This window comes from Neomonachus schauinslandi, chromosome 14 (assembly GCF_002201575.2).
Source record: "Neomonachus schauinslandi chromosome 14, ASM220157v2, whole genome shotgun sequence".
NCBI lineage: Eukaryota > Metazoa > Chordata > Mammalia > Carnivora > Phocidae > Neomonachus > Neomonachus schauinslandi.
This window is the reverse complement of record NC_058416.1, coordinates 50,307,387-50,314,843: the sequence shown is the minus strand read 5'-3', so window position 1 is coordinate 50,314,843 and position 7,457 is coordinate 50,307,387. Positions and strand designations below refer to the sequence as shown.

The 7,457-nt window shown below is 42.0% G+C and overlaps 1 protein-coding gene across 1 annotated transcript in view; it reads left to right on the top strand.

Annotated features, from left to right (window-relative positions):
- Positions 1-203: 203 nt before the first annotated feature.
- The window catches only part of YES1 (YES proto-oncogene 1, Src family tyrosine kinase), a 75,194-nt gene continuing 67,940 nt past the window's right edge, over positions 204-7,457 (top strand). Inside the window, exon 1 of the mRNA XM_021686044.2 lies at positions 204-403. The gene's annotated coding sequence lies outside the window, so the exon portion shown is untranslated. The remainder of the gene's footprint in view (positions 404-7,457) is intronic.

The following is a 7,457-nucleotide window of genomic DNA, read 5'->3' as shown; positions in this document are numbered from 1 at the left end:
GCGCGCCGGCACCGGAAGGTGGGGGGCGCTCGAGGCCGGGCGGGCGCGGCGCGAGTTCCGGTGAGGAGGCCGGCCGCGCGCGCAGGTAGCCGCAGCCCCCACCCTCGCCCCCGCCCTCGCCCCCGCCCCGCCCCCGCCGAGGAGGGGCGGAGCTGGGAGTGAGGGCGGGCGCCGCGCGGAGTGGAGGTGGAGAGTGAGGCCGAGGGGTGGGGGAGCCCGGGAATTCCCTCCTCCTGAAGTAACGAGTGCGGGGCGGCTGTGCCGTCGTCGCTGCAGCCGGGCGCTCGGGACGAGGAGGTGGAGGAGGGAGAGGGCCCCGCGGGCCTCGCCTCCGCCCGCCGCCCCCTCCTCGCCACCCCGAGCCGCGATAGCGGCGACTCATGAGAGCGCGGCTGGAGGGCAGGTAAGAACCTGGCGGGGCCCCGCGGGCGGAGGCGGCCGACCCCGGCCCGGGCAGCGCTAGGCCCCGGCGCCCGCCCGCGCCCAAAGGCGCCGGCGCTCCCCGCCCCCGCAGGCTCCGAGTCGGGAAGTTGGGGAGAAACTTCTCCCCTCCCCCGTCCCGGCTCGCCCGGCGGGCGTGTCTCCTTCCCGGCGCTACCTGCTTGCCCCTGACGCGGTCTCCGCCCCGTCCAGTCCTTCCCGGTCCCGCCCAAGTCCGACTTAAGGTCCTTGGAGCGGTACGCTACCTCCCATCGGTGCCTGGGGGCGAGATTAATTTTGGCTCGCTTGGCCAGACTGAGGGCCGAGAGTGGCGGCCCCTTTCTGTCCCGGAGCTTGAGGGTCTCCGTGTTAGCTGACGCCGGGTAGCAACTGTGCTGGGAGAGCGGACGTGGGTGTGTGTGGGGGCGAGTGGGCGAGCCTCTCGCTTTACTCGGTTTGATTGAAAACCGCAACATGTTAAAGTTTTCCTTTGTTTTGGGTTGGGGGTTGGGAAGTATGCCGTTCAGCATCTACTTTTACAGTATTAAGCCACTCCGCCTCCCATTTGGTTCGGTTCTCTGTCCACATGTTACAGAAAATTCTGTTTTAAAGTGTATTTTTCTAATTGATAATTGCTTCCAGCTTTTACTTTATTGGGCATGGGGCAGTGTCGTTTTAAGAAGCGCGTCGAAAACCAAGTCCGATGTAGGGATTGCTTCAATTTTTGTTTTGTGGTGAGTGGAAAATAAGTCCAATGCAGGGACCGCTTTAATTTTTGTTTTGTAATGAGTGGGACACAACATATAGTTAGGATTTGGTTGAATTTTCTGCGTAATTAATTTAAACAGTCATGGAATAACACGTTCTAACAATTAAAAATTATTAAAGGAGTAAGTCTCTAATGGAATCGCAACTTTATGTTCATGCCATTATGTATATGTGTTTCGTGGTGTGCTTTCACATACATGATTTCACATATATGCATATGATTGTAGTATATTCGTGTCCTTGTAACTGTAGGATTGCAGTGCCGAAAGTATCTCGATAATTCTGAGTATATTTAAACCATCTTGTTAAATTTCTTTTTTTTTTTAAGGTTTTATTTATTTATTTGACAGAGAGAAACACAGAGAGGGAACACAAGCAGGGGGGAGTGGGAGAGGGAGAAGCAGGCTCCCCACGGAGCAGGGAGCCCGACGCTGGGCTCGATCCCAGGACCCCGGGATTACTACTCGAGCCGAAGGCAGACGCTTAACGACTCAGCCACCCAGGTGCCCCCATGTTGTTAAATTTCTAAAGTTAAGTTACACACTAAGGAAAATATTACTAAATGTGTACATGTAACTATGCACTTTAGGCATAGTATCCTGGTAAATCTAATATCTTAATCTAATATCTAATCTAAATAAATCTAATATCTAATAAAACCTAATATAATAAAATCTAATATCTTAACTAGGGCAATGGCATACAATGGACAGAAAACATTTTGAATGGACAGGTTATGAAGGAGTGTCTTGTAGGAGAAAGAGGGTCTTGTGTGCATCATACATGATTTTCATATATTCTGTAAGAAAGTTGTATTTCACTAAGCCATACATATGTTTTGTTTTACTGATATGTGAGACCCCTGTCATAGTTGACACTTAAGAAAAGGAAGTTTAATTATTTTAAATTTTGAACATTACCTAAGCCTCAGTGGAGATTTTGAATGCTGGTTGACGATTCATAGGGTCCTAAATTTGAAAAACAAAACGAAACAATTGCCTTTGATCTGAATCTAAATAAAAGTTCATATCCATGTTTCCAGAATAAAAGATAAAAAGGCTCTTAAAATATGTACTCTGCAGTAACCACCATAATGTTATAATAGCTTTTAATTTTGCAGTATGTTTTTGCTGACTTCATAAACCACAAAATTGACTCCTTTCTATTCAACCGAAAGTGCAGTTATGGCTTTGACCTGTCTTCCTGGGATAGGTGGAATTTGTCTTATGGCTGAAGTATAATATTAATACATGGCTTAAGGTTTTTTTTTTTTATTTTTTAAATTCAGGAAAATCTCAAGCTGAAAAATCAACTTCCATGCAAATAAATCTCCTTCCTGATATGAAATGTTAAAAGAATAAATGTTCTAAGCTAATAGCAACAATCCAGTGTAAGTGAAATATTACCAACCCATGGTATAAGATTTATTAGTGCAAAGTCCACATTTGCATATTTTTAGGCAGTAATTTGTTAACGTGAGTAATTTTTTTATAAACATATGTAACTCTCAATCTAGTGTTCAATGTAGGCGTCATTTATTAGTTCCTTTTAGCATTATATTAAGAAGACGTACAAACCCAGTTACAAAATAAGTCACGCGAGTGTAAGGTACAGCATAGGGAATATGGTAAATAATATTGTAATAACTTTGTAGGGTGACAAATGGTAACTAGACTTATGGTGGAGGGGTTTGTTTCATGATGTATAAAAATATCAAGTCACTATGATGTACAGTTGAAACTGGCAGTGTATTCTATGTCATTTATACTTCAATTAAAAGAAGTGCCTAGGGACGCCTGGGTGGCTCAGTTGGTTAAGCAAACTGCCATCGGCTTGGGTCACAATCTCAGAGTCCTGGGATCAAGCCCCGCATCGGGGCTCCTTGTTCAGTGGGGAGCCTGCTTCTCCCTCTCCCTCTACCTGCTACTCTGCCTGCTTGTGTGCGCTCTCTCTCTCTCTCTCTCTCTCTCTGTCAAATAAAAAAAAATAAAAGAAGTGCCTAATATCAAAAAATTTAAAAGAAGTCCTAAGCTCTGGTGTCTGGGAATGCAAACTTGGGAAATAAAACTATATTAAAAAAAAAACCTGCAAGGAAGTGATTTCTCTAAAAGTAAAGATACAGGAGGTGGGAGGAAGTTGTGACTGGGACCCAGCTTCTACAGTGGTTACAGAGTTTTAACCTGGTGATGGTTGCAAGGGTGTTCCTTAGTATATTCACCAAGCCATACATTTGTTCTGTGCGCTTTTCTGTATCTGTTTTAATTCACATAAAACTTTTTTTTTCTTTAAGAAGCCTGTGTGTAATGTAGTATATAAGGTGCTTGGGTAAAGAACTTAACATTTAGTGACTGCCTTTAGAACACTGCCTGGGCTATCCTTTGCAAACAGGATTAGACTTATTAAATCATAATTGTCATATTCCAGCTAGTGTTTGTCACTACTTTGACATATAAATAACGTGTTAATTATGTTAATATTTTGAGGGAGAACACCAGATTTTACTAACTTTAAATCCTCTTAGCTTATATATTGTAAAGGGTAAATAGTTGGTAGTCAAAATGTTTATTAAACTAATGGATACTATTCTGTCATCAAATATAAAATACAGTTTATTTTTCACAAAGTTATGTAAATGACAAACTATTCCATCAAGGTAATAAGTCTTTTAACCTTTTTTTTTTTAAAGATTTTATTTGAGTGAGAGTGTGCGTGTGTGTGCGCGCGCGCGCGCGCGCTGGGGAGAGGGGCAGAGGGAGAGGGAGAAGCAGGCTCCCCACTGAGCAGGGAGTCTGAGGCAGGGCTCCATCCCAGGACCCTGAGATCATGACTCAAGCCAAAGGCAGGCGCTTAACTGACTGAGCCACCCAGGCGCCCCCCATTTTCTGTTTTCTGTAACACTAATTCTTTGGATCAGTAATTTTGGCCTTAGTTTTGATATTCTTAAGGATATAATGAAATTCTCAGCATAATAAGTTTTCGTTTACTTAAGCTTTATGAAGATGTGCCATATGGCTCCTAACAGAAGAGTATGTTTTGTTTCAAGAAAGCAAATGACCGTATGGTGTTGGAGTTTCAAAAATGCTGAGAATCATTGTATTATGCTTCTTGCTTTATGTAATGGCTTGCTGTTTTAGTCGTTGATTTTGTTGCTTTGCGTTGTCGTAACGTAGAGTTAAAGAAGAGATCACGTCTGTGCCAGATTCTTATATCACAGGAACTTTTAGTCATGTTATAAAGGTGATGTTTGCGGCGCTGGCTTTGTTATATGAATATTTACAGGAAGTTTTAGTTAAGATCTTCCATTGTTCAGAGCTCTACGTGGCTTAGGTCACCTTCAGTTCACATTTAAACGGGTCTATAATACAAATCCAGAATTCTTCCAGAGAAGTACAACTGCTTTTCTTTAAAGGTAATAATCTGTTCCTATTAAAGTATCTTGGTATCTTATTGGTATTGTGTACAGCAGTTTGTGTGTGGCTATGGTAGGGTATGTATTATCGCTTTTCTTCCTTTCAGCTGCTCCAGTGCCACAATTAGGCTGAGTATTGCTCAGCTGCAGCTGCTGGGTGATTATGAACCATCCAGCTCCTGTCTAAACTCAGAGGCAGATTTAGCAAAAGGAGCTCTAGTAACAGCAGAGGGTGAAAGAGAAGAGCCAGTGCTGCTGCCAGTATCATTTTAACATGTCTCTATGCCAAGGAATTGTTGGCTGCAGCAGCACTACTGTTGTCTTGGAACTGGCAGACTTGATGGCAACATATCCTGGTCTGGATTGAGTTTACCTGATGTTACTCTTTAAAATCTTGAACCTCACTCCAGGAAAGAGAGAGAATCCTGTAATTTCAAAGTACAGGAGAATACCGATGGACTGAATTACAAGCCTCAGTGCCCAGGATAGCAGCGCCCTTCAGTTTCTCTTGCTTGAGTGTCTATATTGCGACTGCAGGGTCCCTGAAGTTTATTCCATATACTCCATGCTGCCGCAAGCTGTGCCACTTAGAAGTGCTCCTGCTATTACTGTTTGTGGAATGGCGGGAGAGCTTATATGCAGGTTCTTTGGACATTCTACTTTTTCCGAGGAAGTGGAAGATCGTCAAGAGGGATTATTTCTAGAACTACTTGCACATGGTATATCCCCTGTGTCTGCCTGAATATTGCAAGTAGGAACCCTAGATTCTTTTCTTTTGTTCTTTATTCCTGGGGTATGAGAAGATGTACATCAACAAACGCAGATACATTATCAGCTATATATGGCGAACCCCAGACTGGAAGATGCCACAGGCAAATTTTGCTGCTTCTGAAATGTTACTCATTTTATAAACATGGTAAGCAAAGAGCAGCATCTTTTCCTCTTTTTTACCATGACTGTCAGAAAATCTACAGAGACAATTCCTTTTGCTAATTCTGGCTTTGAAACTTAGTTTGGGGTTGGCTAATTTGGGATGGGTAATAGGGAGCATTGGGAGAATCAGTGCTCCAACTTGTATAACCAGAAGGAAGGAAAGAGGTACGGAAGACCGTGTACTCCTGAATGTTAACAAGTGCACATTGTTGTTGTGGCACATACTTAGCAAAACACTGGTATATTGGCTCCCATTTTTGTGCTCCCACAAAACTCCTCTGATATGAAAGCACATTCTCCTTACATTGTAATTATTTCTTTCCATTACTGTGATACATGTGGCAAGGAACTGTTTTATATGAATCTTTGAGAACAGTCTCCAGTAGAATAAATGCTTAATAAATTTTGAGTTGTATACAGAGATGTGGTTCTGTGTATTTTATGACTATAATATACAGACTTTTGCTACACATATTTTAAAGATCTACCTCTAAAATTTTATAAAACTTAGTGCTTTTCCATAAGCTAATGTTAAAACAAATTCTTTAGCTTTTTATCCTCAAAGTTTTGTTCTAGAAAATGATTTTATAAAACAGTTTGTAAACACTTGCAAATGTGAATTTAAAGTTCATTTTGATATTTCTAATAAACTGGGAACTCTTTGTAGTGAAGTTAAACTAGTCTTTAATACAATTTATTTTAAAGAAATGTTTTTTACTGGGTTTTTTTTTTTAAGATTTTATTTATTTATTTGACAGAGAGAGACACAGCAAGAGAGAGAACACAAGCAGGGGGAGTGGGAGAGGGAGAAGCAGGCTTCCCGCTGAGCAGGGAGCCATCCCAGGATCCCAGGATCATGACCTGAGCTGAAGGGAGAAGCTTAACGACTGAGCCACCCAGGCGCCCCTGTTTTTTACTGTTTTAATGAATATAGAAAGCTCAAGCTATCCACAAAAAAAAAAAAGGAAAGAAAGAAACCTAGATTTTTCTAAAATACGTTTGTCATCCTATCATGTTACTAGTGACAATCAATATTATAATCATGGCTTACGTTCATATCTTCCAAGGACAAAAAGAAAAAAGTCCTGATTTTCTTGATGTAATGCGTGTAAAAGAATGTATTTTATAGGATATGTCTGCTGTTACCAGGGGTGTGGGTGAAGACAGGAAGTACTGGGAGGAAAGGGCTGACCACTGAAACTAAAAGGTTGGTTTCAGCCTATGTTCCTAGCAGTATGTAAACTATAGATTTTCTTTAATTATGGAGGCTAGTTACTTCTCTAATTTTTTAATGTAACTTACAGTTTGTTAGCATTAAGTAGAAATGGGAGTGGAGTGGAGAAAGTTGGTGGCTTTTGCTGCATAATTTAATACTTATAATTGTTCTTTGGCAAGTTTATTCTTACATTTGTTCTCATGCAATTAATATTTTATTTTTATTTATTTATTTATTTATTTTAAAGATTTTATTTATTTATTTGACAGAGATATAGCAAGAGCCAGGAGCACAAGCAGGGGGAGCGGGAGAGGGAGAAGCAGGCTTCCTGTCGAGCAGGGAGCCCGATGTGGGGCTCGATCCCAGGACCTTGGGATCATGACCTGAGCCGAAGGCAGACACTTAGAAACTGAGCCACCCAGGCGCCCCCAATTACTATTTTACAGATAAGAACATTTTTAGAATAATAGCTGTCAGGACTTTGAAAAGGAGCAGAGAAGGCAACATGGTATAATAAGGAAAGGACTAAAAGGTAGAAGGTCATCTGGATTTTAATGCCATTTTGGACAGTGAAGAGCTATGTGGCCTTGGTCAGTTCAGTAAATGCCCTATGCCTCAGTTTCATCATTTGAAACAGGAGGTAGTTGGGCCAGATGGTTTCTGATATCCTTTCAGCCTTATATAAATGTGTGGTTCTGTTACAGTTGAAGT